A 19798-nucleotide genomic window follows, 5' to 3' on the forward strand; every position below is an offset into this window, starting at 1 on the left:
ATTTTACCTGGTACAATTTTCATTAACTGTTAGGATATAGCTCAGATTTTATCTGCTTCAAGAGCATTTTCTTTACATACCCCAGGCTGAGCTGAGTTCTACATTTTTATCTCTGCATATCTTTCTTTAAGGGAAAGTATTGAAATGGAGCAGGACTTTGTAGGGCTCCTGGGCAAGGAAGCCTTTCTGTGTCCCCCTTCCACTTTTGCAGGGAAGAGACTTCAGCCTCCATGACCCTTCCTGAGTCCTCAAATGCAGATTCAAATAGTTGCTAATCACAGAAGGAAAGGAATGCAGAAACAAGAAAGGAATAACCAGGAAATGACAGTGCAGACACTGATGATGGGAAAGATTGAAGGCAGGAGAAGAAGGGACAACAGAGGATGAGATGGATGGATGACATCACCGACTTGATGGAGGTGAGTTTGAGCAAGCTCCAGGAGATGGTGAAGAACAGGGAAGCCTGGCATGCTGCAGTCCATGGTTTCACAGAGTCGGTCACAACTGAGTGAAGGAACAACAAAATGCAGAGCAGGCAGCTCTAAGTGGTTCAAAAATCTACTTATTTGGGTTATTTTTTAAAAAATTGGATATGTAAAAGTTTAAGTTTTATATTAGTGAGCTTTTGAGCTAAAAAGGGTCTTAGCCTGTAGTAAAAAAAAAAAAATAACCTACATGCTAATACACAGAGCCTATCTTTGGTCCATTTATATAACATTAGTAGGTACTCAGTAATAATTGGACTTAGATATAAAGTTACTAACAATTTTGCTGTATATTCAGAATTTCCCAAGGGAATGTGGGCTTCCCAGGTGGCATTAGTGGCAAAGAACCTGCCCGTCAATGCAGGATACATTACAGACATGGGTTCAATTGCTGGATTGGGAAGATCTCCTGGAGGAGGGCATGACAACTCCAGTATTTTTGCCTGGAAAATCCAATGGACAGAGGAGACTGGGGGGCTATGGTCCATAGGGTCTCAAAGAGTCAGACATAAGTGACTTGGCACACATGTGCAATTATTGAACTTATGTTCAAAGCTACTAACTACAATTTTGTGGTATATTCAGAATATTCCCAAGGGAACATCATGTCTTAATTGAGTTCAGATTCAGATTCCAGAGGTAGAGGGCTTGGCTTATTTGTTTCTTTAAATATGTCCATTAATCTATTCAGCTTTAAAGTCCAAGACTTTTAAAAGAGCTCTCTGGGAGATGGGTATATCATGACTTCCCTTTATAGCTCTACAGTAAGCTAATACCTTGGGTATCATGTATATCCAATAAATATCTGTTATTTAAAATAAATTAATGATCCTAAATTTCATAAAGCATATATTCTTTAAATAAGCCCCTTATAACTGAAAGCCTTTCTTCAGGCTTTGAAAAATACATATTCTTGAAGAGAAAACTCAACCCCAACCGATTTAGAAATATTTAATTGTATCTGTTGAATTAATATGTGGATTTTTTTAGTTGAAAGATATTGAATAAAAACTTCACACATGAGAATTGTCACCTAATGTAGGCAAGTTGAGATTATCAGAAGGAAAGATGATGAGTTATCGGTCTTATAAAAATGCCTATTCTTGTCTCTAAATCCACAGATGGTGAGGATGAGGATGCATAGATGAGTGGATGGAGGGAGCAATGAAGGGGTGGATGGAGGGAGGAAGGGAGGGATAATATTTACCTCACATTTGCTATATCCATACAGGATAAAAAAGAATTTCAGCTTTCACAGACTTTTCCATGAAAGAGAATTGCAACCTTCTTCCATGTTAGTCTTTCAGCTTGCCTCCTTAAAATACTTTTTTTTTTTTTTTTAATTTTGAAAAGTAATTTCAAGCACACTGAAAACACAATAAAATCAATGTGGAATTGTAATTAAGTTCCAGATCAACATATTCTAGAGGAAGACAAAAGTAAGCAGCTGGAACTCTCTTATTTTATAAACTAATTGAATTATACATAATCCACTTACTGTCCAATTAGTCTAATTATGGTCAACATCAGTCTCTGTTTTTAAGATGACAGAATATAATTCTGCCACTTTTTTGGAACTAGCACTGTCAAACTGATATTAAGTAGATTTTGTGCCTAATGCATTATTTCCATCTACTTGGCAGTAGTACTATATAAATAAAATGATTCAAAATAAAATAATTTTTTCAACAAATTTCTTTGGAATCTTTATTTCTTTTTATATTCCATTTTTGGTTGAATATTATATGATTTTATAATATTCATGTATCTTCATTCAACAGAAATAAAGTCAAGGCATCCATACTGTTCTAGGATGAACTAAAATTGTAAACATAAACCACTTAAAGTAATAAGAATAATTAAGTTGACAACAAAAAATCTTGAAAATTATTTAACCAGTTCATTAAGTGCAATGTCTAATTTGGCTTTGTATGTAGCAGAATTTAAACTACTTTATTGGGGATTCCCAGCTGGCAAGAGTGGTAAAGAACCTGCCTGCTAATACGGGAGACATAAGAGACATGGGTTCGATCCCTGGTTTGAGAAAATCCCCTAGAGGAGGGAATGGCGACCCATTTCAGTATTCTTGCCTGGAGAATCTCATGGACAGAAGTGCCTGGCTGGCTACAATCCACAGGGTCAAAAAGAGTCAGAGACGACTCACGCACATGCAAACACACACACACACACACACACACACACACACACACACACACACTCACATATAAATACAGTTTCAATGCAGCCTGAAAACTCATCGTTAGAAGTTGCAAAACCCAGGTAATTAACTATTAGATAGCAATAAGAAATCGACTTCAAACATCTCAAATACTGGTAGTGGAGCAAACAATTTAAATCTTCTATGACTCACTCAAACGTTTGTTGTTCACATATTTAGCAAGACTAAGCTCACAAATTAAACCATAAAATAAGCCAAAACTTTGTAACAAAACACCAGGAGTTAAACAGAAAACCAGGAAAGTCATCAGGATTGTGTTATTTCAGTTCAGAGGAAATCCCCCAAAGCCAGACAATGGAGCAAATCCACTGAACACTCTTGTCCAATATAACATCTATGAAAATAATAAATGGGATGCTCCCAGATACACTTAGTTCCAGAAATATTTTCCTGTGTATGCACAATGTTTTGGTAATTTTAAAATTGGTCATTGATGTTTAAAAAAAAATCAAGATACTTCAAATAAAGTTCTGCAATTCAAGTTTATTGTGAAAACTTCAATGTGTCAGCACTAAACTCATCGTTCCTCAAAGCAATAATGCCCTCAATTTGAGTGACTATGATTACTTCAGAAGGATCATGTGCTTTTCTGAGGCCAGGATCGCTGCCACACCCAACAATGTGGCCTGAGATCTATTTCAGTTATTCATCTTATATGCGTGAGCCTGGTAGAAACAGTATGGGATTTAAGATCCTTGGCCTCAAGGAAGAAGAAATATGGAAAACTTGACCACTCCACACAAACCTGAACTTAAATCCTCTGAACAGAGATGGAAAATTTGGGTGATAATTTTCTTTCCCTAGAATCCATCATAGCACCTGGTGTGTCAACCGAAGTTTGTTGAACAGTGATTTGTCCAAAAGTCATCAGTAAATGTTAAGGTGAACTGGGAGTAAAATCTTCTGGGATTCAAACAAAGCAATTGGAATTTGAGGTCTATATACCTAGTCCCTGGAGAAGGAAATGGCAACCCACTCCAGTGTTCTTGCCTGGAGAATCCCGGGGATGGGGGAGCCTGGTGGGCTGCTGTCTATGGGGTCACAGAGTTGGACACGACTGAAATGACTTAGCAGCAGCAGCAGCGTACCTAGTCCCAAATTAATCATTCAGTTAACATCTCACCAAATTAACTGGTTGCTCAATTAAATCAATGAAATCAATCCCATTGTTTGGTAAATCAAAGATAAGGACCTAGTGTTATCTTTTTATAGGACAATAGCTGTAATCTATATAAATGATTTTCCCCCCAAATATTTCTTGAACTAGGAGCTACTTTCCAAATTTCTCTAAAATCAAACAATTATATAAAGGAGTGAAAAAAATTCCCTGAAAGACAAAAGAATGATTGGAAAATAAAGAAAGTAGAAGGGGAATAGTTTTTCTTAAGGATTATATTACTTCAAAGTGTGTGCAAGTAAGCATACAGTTTTTGCAATCTGTGAAAGTGTTTTCTGTAAACTGGGCAATTTAATTGACTTTATTTATTCTGTGCTGTGCTGTGCTTAGTCGCTCAGTCTGTCTGACTGTTGTGATCCAAGGACTGTAGCCCACCAGGCTCCTCTGTCCATGAGGATTCTCCAGGCAAGAATACTGGAGTGGGTTGCCATGCCCTCCTCCAGGGGATCTTCCCAGCCCAGGGATCAAACCCACCTCTCCCACATTGTAGGTGGATTCTTTACCGTCTGAGCCCCGAGGGAAGCCCAAGAATACTGTAGTGGGTAGTCTGTCCCTTCTCCAGGAGAACTTCCAGACCCAGGAATCAAACCAGGGTCTTGTGCATTGCAAGCAATTCTTTACCAGCTGAGTTACCCAGGAAGCACAACACTTTACCCTAGTAAAAGCTAAAATTGTGGGGGGGGGGAAAAAAAAAACTTAGAAAAAAGATCTAAATCTACCTCAAGGTCTTATCATTAGTTGTAGACAAAGAACTGCATTTATTTTATATTGTTATATTTTTATTTTTAATTGTCATATATTTTATATGAAACTGCATTTCATTTGTATTGTCAAAAAATGAAAGAAAAAAAAGTGGGTAGTTACACGATTTTTCATTTATTTTTGGAGAAGCAACATGTTCATGCCAAGTTGGATCATGATTATCAGGAAATTTGTCAAAATACACGTATAATAATAAAAATTACATTGTTTCCCATGAAAGAATAAAAACATTTACTCACTAAGTTTTCTTTTTTTAGGGAAAAAAAGCACAATAATTCTAATCAACATGCATTCCAGTACACGTTGATGCACTCTGCACCTGATCCCTATTAAGCTGCTGTTGATCCTGTCTATCTAACAGTAACTATCAAAATTAAAAAGGGATTAAGATGAAGTGTCAGTTTCTATTTTGACTGCTTCCAGTAAGACATTTGGAAATGCTTTACTGACTAATTTTTACAATATCTTATGGGGCTACTATTGAGTATCCTGTAAAAGCAGTTGAAAGGAATCAAAAAAGCAAATGATTTCTTTGGAAAAAATGAGTTGTCCATATTCAGAGAAGTTGAAATGCTCTGAATAACCACAACATTCATTCATTTGAGTGTTGTTTGAAGGTATGTTATTTCAAATCTGGCCAAAAATACTAGACATGAGAAATAAATTGCAAACAGAAAGGTATAGAAGAAGATGCTCTAGAACTAATTGGACGAATGAGCTATGCAAACTACAGAAAGTTTTTCTGAACCCAGAAATAAAATACTCATATATTTAAAAACGTATATTTAAAAAATATTCCTGGTCTAATTTACCAAGCTGACATACCCCCAAAAGGATTGTAGTTACTATAAATGATTTTATCAGTAAAATTTCTTAAAGTAGTACACTGGGAAGATGAAAAATTCAGAGACAATAAAGTCTCATTGTGATGACTATAATCCATGGAGCTAGATGTTGTAGATGACATTATAAGGAAGAACCTCAATATTAAATGATGTAGGAAGCATCAAAGAAGAACTCTTCCTTTGCCTTTCACTATATTTATAGCATTTCATGCTTCAAGGAAAGGCATTTTATTTGAGAGCATTCATTTTTAGCTAGAAAGCTCTTGAAAGAGGATCTGGCACATAGTAAGTGCTACATATGCTGCTATTTTTGTTATTACTATTTCCATAAACTTTCTTTGACAAATTAATTAAGCAAAGGGATTTAATAGGTATATATGAAATATAAATTATAAGCCAATGAAAAATAAAATTCTTCCCACATAAAAATATGTTCTTTAATATTTCACTACCTTTGAGTAGTTACTGTTTCTAAGAAACTTCTAGATTAACTAACACCTTCTCCAATATTTAAATTACTATAAGCACTAATAAGAATAAATATACACAAAAAATAGAAAGAAATATGTCTCTTCCCTTATAGTAATTTTAGCCAGTGTGATTTTATTGAAGGACATTCCACTGTCTCAGGTTTCTTATCTAAACCATATAAATTTGCAAAATTATTAAAATGGGACTGTTTCATAAAACAAACCCTAAAGCTTCATTTATCACTTTCAGGATATTCTCCCATGCTTCTTTGATTAATACTTTTATTAGAGGCATTCAATACAGATAATGCAAAATTAAATGGATTTTGCCAGAATACATTATAGCCATTAAAATAAATCAGACTATTAAATGGAGGGAAAAAGTAAAATCTGAAAAAGAAATATAATTCCATATAACTTATGACAGAGTCAATTAATCACATAACTACGATTTGAGACTTTCTCTATAGAAGGAAAGGAATAAAGTCCCATTTAATACTTCATCATTATTGTCACATTCTCTAAAGAACCAGTATGTACTGGACCTGAAGACAAAATTTTCTTTGTTTTTTCCTGACTACCCTTGACTCAACTACCCCCTGCAGCACTTTTCAGAGACGATATAAAGTATGAACCAATCCAAATTTCTGTCTTTCAAAAACTGTTTGAAATAAGTCATTTGGGAAGAGCTCTTGTCTTTTGTCATTCTGTCTTCATTTCCACATTCTGCTTCTGAAAATTTTTCTCTAGTGTTCAATTTCACAAAATTGCCTCCAATTTCCAATTACCTTAATAACATGATAGAACATTTACTTGACTTTAATTATTGAACTTCACAAGTTTTTTGGCCTTTAAGATTTCCTCTTAAATAATAAAAAAGGCAAGATGAACACTTTTTTACAAGTGCAATTGTGCACCCAAAATGAATTCATAGAATTATAATTAAGTTCATTTTTACCAAATACCAAAATCCACTATGAAGCCTTTTTAATAATGTCTGAGTTTTATGTGATTCCTGAAATTTATTATTTATTGATTTAATAGATTTTTAGGTGTCAGTTATAGTTTAGTAAATTTAAGTGATAATTGAAAAACTTTTTCTCTGATACTGCTTGATGACAAATTTAATAAATCAAAAATTCTACTTCTGACTATGTGGTTAGAGCCTATTAAGGGGACATGGAAGCAAAAAAATACATTCTTTCCCTCATAGAACTTACAAGATAGTTGAAAAGTCAGGCGCAACATGTAAGAGATGTTTGGAAACAACTAAAATATTCTTGGATTTTTGATGCAACAGAATTAAGCAGGACAAAGAGGAAGGAGGAGGGGGTGGAAGGGATTTGGATTTTTATAAAGAGGTGCAGGAGGAGACTTTTAAGGCAGTTTCAAGATTCCAAGGAGAAGGCAATGGCAACCCACTCCAGTACTCTTGCCTGGAAAATCCCATGGACAGAGGAGCCTGGTAGGCTGCAGTCCATGGCGTCGCTAAGAGTTGGACACGACTGAGCGACTTCACTTTTCACTTTCATGCATTGGAGAAGGAAATGGCAACCTACTCCAGTGTTCTTGCCTAAAGAATCCCACCGATGGGGGAGCCTGGTGGGCTGCCGTCTATGGGGTCACACAGAGTCAGACATGACTGAAGCGATTTAGCAGCAGCAGCAGCAAGGTTCCAAAAAGATAAAACAGGATCTCTAGAACAAATATGGTCAGGAAAGAGGATGCCTTCTTAAGGAGGAAGGAGTATGCACATGAAATAGACTAAATGAGAATATTCAGGTGTTTGTTCCTAAATAGATATAGCCTGCCTTTCACTGTAAATTACATCATGCGGACACAGCCTGCTGGAAGTTCAGTTCAGTTCAGTTGCTCAGTTGTATCCGACTCTTTGCGACCCCATGAATCGCAGCATGCCAGGCATCCCCGTCCATCACCAACTCCTGGAGTTCACTCAAACTCATGTCCATTGAGTCATTGATGCCATCCATCTCATCCTCTGTTGTCCCCTTCTCCTGCCCCCAATCCCTCGCAGCATCAGCTCTTTTCCAATGAGTCAACTCTTCACATGAGGTGGCCAAAGTATTGGATTTTCAGCTTTAGCATCCGTCCCTCCAATGAACACCCAGGACTGATCTCTTTTAGAATGGACTGGTTGGATCTCCTTGCAGTCCAAGGGACTCTCAAGAGTTTTCTCCAACACCACAGTTCAAAAGCATCAATTCTTCAGTGCTCAGCCTTCTTCACAGTCCAACTCTCACATCCATACATGACCACTGGAAAAACCATAGCCTTGACTAGACGGACCTTTGTTGGCAAAGTAATGTCTCTGCTTTTGAATATGCTATCTAGGTTGGTCATAACTTTCCTTCCAAGGAGTAAGCATCTTTTAATTTCATGGCTGCAATCACCATCTGCAGTGATTTTGGAGCCCCAGAAAATAAAGTCTGACATTGTTTCCACTGTTTCCCCATCTAATTCCCATGAAGTGATGGGGACAGATGCCATGATCTTAGTTTTCTGAATGTTGAGCTTTAGGCCAACTTTTTCATTCTCCTCTTTCACTTTCATCAAGAGGCTCTTTAGTTCCTCTTCACTTTCTGCCATAAGGGTGGTGTCATCTGCATATCTGAGGTGATTGATATTTCTCCGGCAATCTTGATTCCAGCTTGTGCTTCTTCCAGTCCAGCATTTCTCATGATGTACTCTGCATATAAGTTAAATAAGCAGGGTGACAATATACAGCCTTGACAAACTCCTTTTCCTATTTGGAACCAGTCTGTTGTTCCATGTCCAGTTCTAACGGTTGCTTCCTGACCTGCATATAGGTTTCTCAAGAGGCAGGTCAGGTGGTCTGGTATCCCCATCTCTTTCAGAATTTTCCACAGTTTATTGGGATCCACACAGTCAAAGGCTTTGGCATAGTCAATAAAGCAGAAATAGTTGTTTTTCTGGAACTCTCTTGCTTTTTTGATGATCCAGCGGATGTTGGCAGTTTGATCTCTGGTTCCTCTGCCTTTTCTAAAACCAGCTTGAACATCAGGAAGTTCACGGTTCACATATTGCTGAAGCCTGGCTTGGAGAATTTTGAGCATTACTTTACTAGCGTGTGCTGCTAAGTCACTTCAGTTGTGTGCGGCCCCACAGACAGCAGCCTACCAGGCTCCTCCATCCCTGGGGTTCTCCAGGCAAGAATACTGGAGTGCTGAGATGCGTGCAATTGTGTGGTGGTTTGAGCATTCTTTGGCTGGAAAGTGGCATATTATAATACTTAAAGACATAGGCGTTATTTTTAGAAATTTGAATTTCCAATATGACTCTTGTCATTTAACTACATGTATTAAATTGGGCAAGGGACAAATCATTTAAGAATTAGCCCTTGATGAACTGATACTTGTCCCCATGCCCCACCCTCTACTTGTATAATTTAGTGATCTCAACATTTTCATCTATGAGATGTCTCTCTAAAGTCCTCTTCTTCGACCTCAGCTGCTTCAACAATCCTGTCCTCCACACTTCTGCTACCTATCTATGATTATACTTTTGATCTTATAATTAAAAATATGTATCCATCCCTGGAGGAGGGCATGGCAACCCACTCCTGTATTCTTGCCTGGAGAATGGACAGAGGAACCTAGTGGGCTACAGTCCATAGGGTTACAAAGAGTTGGACATGACTGAGCACCTAAGCACAGCACATCCATTCCTTAATCTGTATTTCAGACACTGTCCTCTCCACATCCTCCCTCCTCTCTTTCCATTTTATTCTCTAGCATATCCTGTATCCATAAATTCTTCCTTCTCACTGTGACTTCCAATTTATTGACCTTTTCACTTTTCCACTTTTTATCACCTCCATTATGTCCTCACTTTTGCTCTCACCCAGCTCAATTACATGGTCAATCACAGTAACCATTCCCTTTCAAATACTCTCAACTCACTTGGTCTCTCTTCTTCCATCATCTTGCCTAGCAAGGTACCAAATCTGGCTAAATCTAAGCCTTTGACTACTCAAGGCCTATATCTAAGCTTCTGAATACTCCTGAAGAAAAATGTACAGCCAACCTGAGAAGTTTTTATTTAAATCCTTGACAGAAATCTCAAGTGGGCTCTTAGTGCTTTCTTAGCATTAAGTATATTTCCCTAGTCAATTCACTTTCTCATTCTACATGGCTCCTTTGAAACCTTTTATTCACTCTTCAGATTTTCCATGTCTTTCATTCCCTTGTTTTTCCCAGTTAAAGGTACTGCTTAAACTTTTCCATAAAAAAATATAAGATCAAAATAAGATGTTCATGTTCTTCTACTACCAACTTAGTATCTTGTATCTGTATCCATACACTTTGCCTTCTCTTTCTCCTTTGTAAGATGGAAGCAACTAAGACCAATCTACTGGTTGTTCTATGCCATGCCACAAAAGGGTCTGGCTCCTGAAATCTTCCTCCCTCTTTCTTTCAGCCTCAAATTTTGTTCTGTAGAAGTCAGCAAACTATGGTCTGTGGGGCCAAACTTGGCTGGATACCTAAGTCAAAAATGATTCTAAAAATTTTAAGTGGTTGAAAAAAATCAAAGAATAATATTTCATGACACATAAAATTATATGAGATTCAAAGATTAGCATCTATAAAGAAAGTCTTATGGGAACACAGCCTTGCTCATCTACAGTACTCTCATACTCTAAGAGCAGGTTTGAAGAGTTACAACAAAGATGTCTGGCTACAAAGCTAAAAATACGTAATGCCTGGCCCTTTATAGCAAAATTTTCCTAATCTCAATTCTGTCTGTAAAATAATTCTCAATAACACGGAAATGTGCTGTAATCACTCACATGGTAAAAACAAAGACCGTCCTTTGACTTCATTTCTCCCTCCAGCTATACCATCCCTTCAGTGCTTTCATTTGCAGCAAAAATCATTACAATAATTATCAGCTCCTACCGTTTTAGTCATTCAATCATGTCCAACTCCTTGTGACCCCATGGACTGCAGCCCACCAGGCTCCTTTGTGGGATTCTCCAAGAAGAATACTGCAATGGTTTGCCATTTCCCTCTCCTACAGTTTCCACTCCATTTTTCCTGTTTGCTTTGAGGTCACTCTGATAAGCATCTGTATCCACCACCGAACTGAAATTAATCTTTTATGCTGCAAGTAGAGCGCTAATGGTCACTTCATTCACTTGGTACTCTGTTAGCCCTTTGACAGGAATCACTTTCTCCTTCACTTGCATTTGGGTTCCATCCTTTCTTGATCAATTCCCTTCTTATCTGGCTGATTCTTCTTTGTTTATTTTGCTGAATATTCTCATTTTCTCAACATCTAATATCTGGAGAGCTCTCAAGCTGTCATCTGACCTCTTATCTTTTCTTCCTCTGCTTGCTGGGTGATCTCATCTAGTGCCATGATTTTAGAGGATGTGAATAAACAGATGCTCTTACATGCATAATTCTACCCCAGACCAGATTTATATATACAAGAGCATGTTTTATATATATGACTTCCCTGGTGGCTCAGATAGTAAAGCGTCTGCCTACAATGCAGGAGACCCGGGTTCAATCCTTGGGTCGGGAAGATCCCTGGAGAAGGATATGGCAACCCACTCCAGTACTCTTGCCTGGAAAATCCCATTGATGGAGGTGCGTGGTAGGCTACAGTCCATGGGGTCGAAAAGAGTCGGACATGACTGAGTGACTTCACTTTCACTATATAAATTTATAACCTAAAAACACACTCTAGATTTCGGCCCCCAAACCTTCACCTTCTTTGATGTCTTTCCCATCTCAGTAAAAGGCAACCTTTGTTCCTCCAAATGCTTAAACCAAAATTTTTGTTATCACTTTGATTTTTCTCAGTTTCTCATATTCAAATTCTATTGACTCTGATATATTTTAAACTGTAACACCCAAATACTATTAGCTGTCTTTAAAATAAACCAAAATATTCAAGCACTTTTCACTGCCTCCATTCCTATGTCCTTAACCCTAGTTCAAATAATCATTTTACATCTTGACTACAGTAGCAGCCTTATTTGTTCTCTCTATTCCACCCTTGTTCCCTCAGGCAACTTCCTTTTTTATATGGCTCTCCATTACAAAATAATTGAAATCAAAACATTGAACCATGACCTGTGTGGGCCCAGATTTTCTTGCCTCTGTTTATTCTGCAACTTCCATTAAATTCCACACCCTACCCTCTACTGTTCTTCATCATATTGGTTTGATGTGTGTTGCCCACAACCTCTAAACTCAGTTCCTGCTGCTGTTCACTCTAAATGCTTTCCCTCTCTCTGTTCATCACATGCTGTTATCTAATCTTCAGATTCCAGATCAAATATCTCCTCCCCAGAGAGGCTTCTCCTGGCCACCCTGCCCATCTACCTGCTCTATCTCATCCACCTACCCTTTAAAACTCCTACTATTTCCTTTATTTCCTTCATAGCCCTTATCTCCATCAGATAGTACTCTACCATATGGTTGTTTTTACCCTACTAGAATATTAACTCCATAAGATTACGTATGTCCTTTACCCTGTCTTAATTGCAACTGTATCCAAGAGTCTGAAAAAGTTGTCACTCATGAACATCTGTCGATATACTAAAGGAATTAATAAATAAATTTTTAAAAATCCATTTAAAATGTTTCAATATATTGCCTGGCAAAATAAAATGCTAAATAAACAGAAGCTATTAATGGAAAATAAAGATAATAAATATAAGAAAATAATAAAAATAAGAAAAATTTTAAAATAAAATGGAAATATAAAAATAAACACTAGTTTAATTTAAAACCCTCAAAGTAGAAGAGTGATACACAAAACATAAATATCAATGCTACAGAATAAACCTGTAAAGTACTTCAACATAGATAGAGACCTCTATAATGGATTTGCAGTGCTGATACAATATTTTATTTTCTGAGGGAGTATTATACCTTTATTCAAAATGCTCAAGCCCACACACACACGCAAAGATGAGATTTGCTACTGAAGTCAGCACTGGCAGCCACTGGAGAAAGAGAACTGAGCTTTCTTTTTTTTGAAGAAAAGAAATGAAGTTGCTGCTCTTCCATGCTTGTTTAAGCTTAAGTTTCAATTTGTGTTAAGTCTGGTCTCTTCCAAGTTCTGAATAGAACATTAAATTAAGTACTGCACAGTCAGTGTGACTAATATTCTTTTCTCATTCTTCTAAGCCTTTGACTCTGCCCTGGGTAACATCCTTTACAAAGCTGACTTTGATCTCTTTTCCTTGGTTCAAGTGGTATATGGGACATTTTCAACAAAATTTTAGTGTGTGGTTTCAAGTGCTGAATATATATTGAAGCTGCATAAGCATCTTATTAGAAAAAATAGTTGGAAAAAGTAGTTATATGTGAATACTGAACTTCCATTTCTTTTAAAATGGTAGTTTCCGCAATTTGATTGAGTTTATTTTATTTTTTTCACTTCGGTGCAATTCATTAAACAGGACTGGGTGTCTATAAGGTTGAAAGCAATGTGTTGGCCACTCTAGAAGATTCCAAAAAAGCCAGGTGTGGAAAATGGGTTCTATCTCCTGGGTCACTTCAGCTGAATGATTATAGTAGCCTGAGGGGCTATCTTGAGAAGGACTTTGAAGCTCTGATTAGAATTACGGGAAAGAGTGATATGATCCATGAATGATATCTGACTAAATTGGCAAAGGGGGAATCACTGCACAAACAATGAGTGTTTGCTATGTTGGAATTTGATGCTTATTGCTTTTAGATAGCTATAGTTCACTAAACAAGAAAAGATTAAACCACATGGTTATATGGCAGGAAGTCATGTTAACAGTGTAATGCAGAAATAACTCTTTTGTTTGCTTCTTTACTGGAATAGAGTTAGCAACAGAAAAAAAAAGTGAACTTTTTTATTTTCTGTACTCATAGGAAAGGCAATCAGATTCTCCTGCCTTTGTGAATGTGGGAACCCTTGGGTGCTGGGGAAAGTTGCCTTTTGTTTGTTTCTTTCTCAGTTATGTAGGGTTGGGCTACTCTTAGTTATCACTCACACAATGACAGATCTTTTTTTATAATTCATTTAAAATAATAATTAACTACATGTAAATATAAATATTTTTAGTAAAAATACCTATATTTTTCAAAACTTACAGTGCCTTTGTTTGTTTGCATCTTTGTAAATCTCATTAACATCTGTCTTCATGGAACTCGGCTGTATTCTCACATTCCCTTTGCACTCAGTCTTTTGCAACATCACATGTCAATGACAGATATTTAACTAGGACATTCAAGCAAGATTTTCCAAGAAGACTATAGGGATGGAACGTGATCAGTGAGAGGCAAAATGGATTGGCCAAATATTTAGATGTTCTAATCCAGGGCACACAGAGGAGTGAGGAATTCTGGAGAAGTCAGGATATTCAATCTGCTCCTAAAACTAGTCTCTGGGGTACAAGATTCCTACAGCAGGTATGCATGGGGGAGTGTGTAAATCCATGGACAATCGCTGCTCACATTGGATGTTGCACTGAAAAGGGTCAGAGGTACTTGAGAGCTAAACACAATCTTATTTTGAATAATAAAGATGGATAGCATGTTTTGCACCTGAAATGCAATATGGAAGAATAAAATGTATCAAATAGAGGCACAAAATTTAGTAATAATGGGAATTTAATAAAAGCAGAGATTAAAAAAAAAACTAATGTCTTAGAGACTTTTATGTTGAATAGTAGCTAGAATAGGTTATGTTACACTCATCATTTATGAGCCTCTGCCCATATCCTGCCATCCTGCCTCCAATAAGAGGTCACAATAAGATTCAGATAAATTTCCCTGGAGTGTAACACGAGAATACACTGACAGGCCTGAACCATGATAGTACTTGGCAATGAGCCATAGTTGGTTCATATCTGGAAACAGATCTGTAATTTTTTGGCTCTGCCCATGGACGGAGGAGCCTGGTAGGCTGCAGTCCATGGGGTCGCTCGCTAAGAGTCGGGCATGACTGAGGGACTTCACTTTCACTTTTCACTTTCATGCATTGCTACTGCTGCTGCTAAGTCGCTTCAGTAGTGTCCGACTCTGTGCGACCCCAGAGACAGCAGCCCACCAGGCTCCTCTGTCCCTGGGATTCTCCAGGCAAGAACACTGGAGTGGGTTGCCATTTCCTTCTCCAGTGCATGAAAGTGAAAAGTGAAAGTGAAGGAGAAGGAAATGGCAACCCACTCCAGTCTTGCCTGGAGAATCCTAGAGACAGAGGAGCCTAGTGGGCTGCCGTTTATGGGGTCGCACAGAATTGGACATGACTGAAGTGATTTAGCAGCAGCAGCAGTAGGGAGCTATCTGTCTTCCTCCCCCGACTGAGTGACTTCACTTTCACTTTTCACTTTCATGCATTGGAGAAGGCAATGGCAACCCACTCCAGTGTTCTTGCCTGGAGAATCCCAGGGATGGGGGAGCCTGGTGGGCTGCCGTCTATGGGGTTGCACAGAGTCGGACACGACTGAAGTGACTTAGCAGCAGCAGCAGCAGCAGTTCTTTCTGTAAAACAAAGCGATTCAGTTATATGTATACATACATCCCCTTCCTCTTGGTTCTCTCTCCCACCTCCATCCCCCAAACCCACTACTTTAGATCACCACAGAACCCTGAGCTGAGCTCCCTGTGCTATATTACAGGTTGCCACTGGCCATCTGTCTTATACATGGTATGTATTTATGTCAGTCCCAGTCTCCTAATTCATTCTCCCCTCCCCACCATGTCCACACGCCCATCCTCTATGTCTCTGTCTTTATTCCTCCCCTGAAAATAGGATAGGTTCATCGTACCATTTTTACAGAGTCCACATATATGTGTTAATATACAATATTTGTTTTTTCTCTTTCAGACATACTTCAATCTCTGTTTCTATGTTATTTCACCTTGAAAATTATATAACATAGCTCATTTTCTCTACTATTTCATCAGACCCAACATAACCAACACTGTTGATTATTTGGTTCCAACATGATTCTACATGCTGTAGATCAACTAAGGAGATTCATCAAAGAATTTGGTTCTGGGATTTCCCTGGTGATCCAGCGGTTAAGGCATCATACTTCCACTGCAGGGGGCAAGGGTTTGATCCCTGGCTGGGGAACTAAGATCATGCAAGCCATACAGCTCCCCACAAAAAAAAGAACTAAGTGTGAAAAAATGTGGTTCTGCATCAAAAACTTGATTGGTTCAGCAAGTAATGTATTAATATAGGTTTTATTAAAAGCAAGCTTCTATGCTAGATGTGTTACCGTAGGTCTGTCAACACTCAGGGGCTAGTATCAATTCCTGAGACGCAATAACTTGTAAATATCACATAGTTATATGTGAGAAGGTACATGTCATCTGCAGAAGAGATTTGTTTGTTTCTTATTTTTACATGGGAAGAATTACTCAAAGAACACTAGATTTAGAGCATCAGATGATGATGGTGGTGGTATAAAGAAAGAGAGGCAGCAAATCTGAGAATAAAATAGAACAAGTGAATTGGATTTTGTTATCTACTCATACATGATTTTTAATAGAGAACAGAAGACACTAGACTTCTTTAGGTCATTTCGTTCTAGGTGTGTTTGTGTATTGGGATGGAGTAAGCAATTTGATGTCATTGTTGTAAAGAGCTCAGTGTACTGTCTTTGATTTCGATTAGACAAAAAAACGGATTCAAATCTCAGAGGTGGCTGTTTCAGACTGTACAATCTTACATGTATTGTTCAACCATTCTGAGGTTCAAACTCTTCATCTACTTAATAAAGATGTTAATGCTAAGCTCATCCAATGACTATGAAGAATAGATAAAACACTACTTGTAAAGGGATTATAAGAAAGGTATTTTCTGTATGTCAAATGAGAGCCCCTGCTTTTACATGAATATATTATTAATAGTAGTAGTTTTAGGAGTACTGGTTGTATTACTAAACAATGGTAGTGGTGATAGTAGGTAGTAATCAGCCTCACTATGAGTTTCCAAATGTTAAGAAAAATGTTTTTGTAGCTTTTCTTTTTTTTTCTTTTTTTCTTTTATTTTTTAACTTTACAATATTGTATTGGTTTTGCCATATATCAACATGAATCAGTTCTAATGAGGTGTAGCTTTTCTTAAGATTAAACTCCTTCTCAGGAGGAATGGTCACTTTATTTATACACTGCTTATGAGATCATTCATTGATACAATCTTATGGAAAACTTATCTGGGGAAATTTATTAAAGTTAAAATATAGAGACTCTCAAACTTAGAATCTCTCTTTCAAAAATAAAAGTAATGTGATATAAAGACCTGCATATAAGTGTATACATAAGGAAGCTTATTATAGAATTTTCATATGTAGCAAATAATCTTGAGCCAATCTAAATGCCAATCAACAGGAAAATAACTGAGTAAATACTGGTGGAATGTTTTGCAACCATAAAAAAGAACAGGATATATATATATATATTCATATATATACATGAATATATATAAAACTACACAGGTGAATTTGCTAATATTGGTTACCTTGGGGGGAAGACCAAGAGTAAGGTTAGGAGAGGAAGATCACTGAGCTTAAGTCTTACAAAATTAGATTTATATACAAACTTTTACTGCATTCACAAGTTTTAAAAGTTTGATGATGTAAAAAATCTTACAGATTTCAGGCTTACTGTTTATTTGCAGGACAAAAAAGAGTACTGTACAAAGATCACATACCTTTTGTAGACTTCACTTTATTTAGAAAATATCTGAGAGAATGGGGGATGGAAAACATTTGAAAAAAGAAATACTGGAACATGGGACAAATCCTTGGCTCTAGAATACAAAAGTCCTGAGTAGGTACTTTAGTTTCAGATACAAATATGATTGAATAGGGCAGGAATGGAGGAAGTTGTGTTAAAAAGCCCACAGACATGTAATGACGTAAATTCCTGAAGTGGAAAATCAGGGAACAAGATAGAGTATTTAAAGTAGAAAAAACTGAACCTGCATATTTCCCACTTTAACTCAATTATAAAATTTTCCTAAATATTTGCCCAAGTGCCTTCTGTGGCAAGTCAGTTCATAAAGCTATGAAGTCATTGCTACAGCAAAATTCCATTTTACATTAGAATTATTTTTCCTCTAATAACTTCTTCTTCTTCTTTTTTCCCATAGCTTCTTAACTCAGTAAATTCCAAGCTTTGTTCTGGGAGCTTTTGCCCTCTGGTCAATGAAACACTTTTAAATAGTCACCAGTAATTTAAGAATAATAAGTTCACACTATTTCAGAATGCTTTGTATGAAACTGAAAGTAACTCAGTTGTGTCCAACTCTTTGAGACACCATGGACTTTATAGTCCATGGAATTGTCCAGCCCAGAATACTGGAGTGGGTAGCCCTTCCCTTCTCCAGGGGATCTTCCCAACCCAGGGATCGAACCCAGGTCTCCCAAATTGCAGGCAGATATTTTAACAGCTGAGTCGTAAGGGAAGCCCAAGAACACTGGAGTGGTAGCCTATCCCTTTTCCAGAAGATCTTCCTAACCCACGAATAGAACTGGGATCTCCTGCATTGCAGGTGGATTCTTTATCAACTGAGCTATCAGGAAAGCCCATGCTTTGTATAGGCAGTTGAAAATACTTACCTTCATTCTGTGGTTTTGTCCATTGTAATTTTAGGATTATCCCATGTGTTACTTCAGAAAATTATGGAGAGAGTGGCAAATAGCCTTTTCTAAATTGTCGTTGGTTTAATTTGTTTACTTTTTAAAAGAAAATTTTGGAATTCTATGATTTTTTTCCCCAATTGGAGGGAGACGTTTTACTAACCTGTGATTCCCATATCATGATAATTATTTTTAAACTGGACTATTATTTAAGCTGTTTAGGCTAGATGGACAGTGAATTAGGGTGCAGTAATTTATAATTCAACATACTGACATCTTCACCTATGTTTTTAATCAAAATCTAACCTAGTCATAGGCAGTCTTTTTAAATTATAACTCTTTTAGTTTTAGTAGAGATTTTGTGACAAACCTATTGTAATCATAGACAATGGAAATGGAAGGTTTAGACTCATTATATATTTTATGAAGATGCCAATCACTAAGTGGGTTATGATTATTATAAGACTTATTTTAATACCAAGTATCAGAATATTAATTATGGAAATTATGGAAAACAATGCAAATCCTGATTTAAAAAATGTTGGTTTATACTTACTATTACAACTTACAGAGAAACCATATATCTTAAATATACAATCTCTCAATTTGTAGTCACATCATGAAAGAAAAGATAGATCTGTTTGTTGCTATTCCTCAGGGTTCTGCATAAGCGCATTTCTCTATGTATTCATTTCAGTTGATCTCATCTATCCCTATGGCTTCTACAGTCATTTTCTTATTGGTGATTTCTAGACTGCCATTCAATCAGATGACTTAGCTAAGCTTAGGGCTCATCTCAAACTCTCTTTTGGTCACCTGTAGCTCAGTATCTCAAAGGTCCCTCTAATTCACATTTACCTAAATGTATCATCCCTGGAGTAGGAATTGGCAACCTGCTCCAATATTCTTGCCTAAAAAATTCCAGAGTGGTGGGCTATAGTTCATGCGGTCACAAGAAGTCAGATATGACTGAGCATGTACCCACTCTTCTTAAAGTTATCATATCCTTACCTCCTACCTGCTTCTTCCACAAGTTTTCTAACATTTCTGTATATTCTATTTACTGGAATACCACCACTATCCAACCTCTCAAGGCATATGCTGTTGTTGCTGTTCATTTGCTCAGTCATGTCTGACTCTTTGCAACCCCATGGACTGCAGTATGCCAGGCCTCCCTGTCCATCACCAACTCCTA

The sequence above is a fragment of the Bos taurus genome, chromosome 22 (genome assembly GCF_002263795.3).
Source record: "Bos taurus isolate L1 Dominette 01449 registration number 42190680 breed Hereford chromosome 22, ARS-UCD2.0, whole genome shotgun sequence".
Classification (NCBI taxonomy): domain Eukaryota; kingdom Metazoa; phylum Chordata; class Mammalia; order Artiodactyla; family Bovidae; genus Bos; species Bos taurus.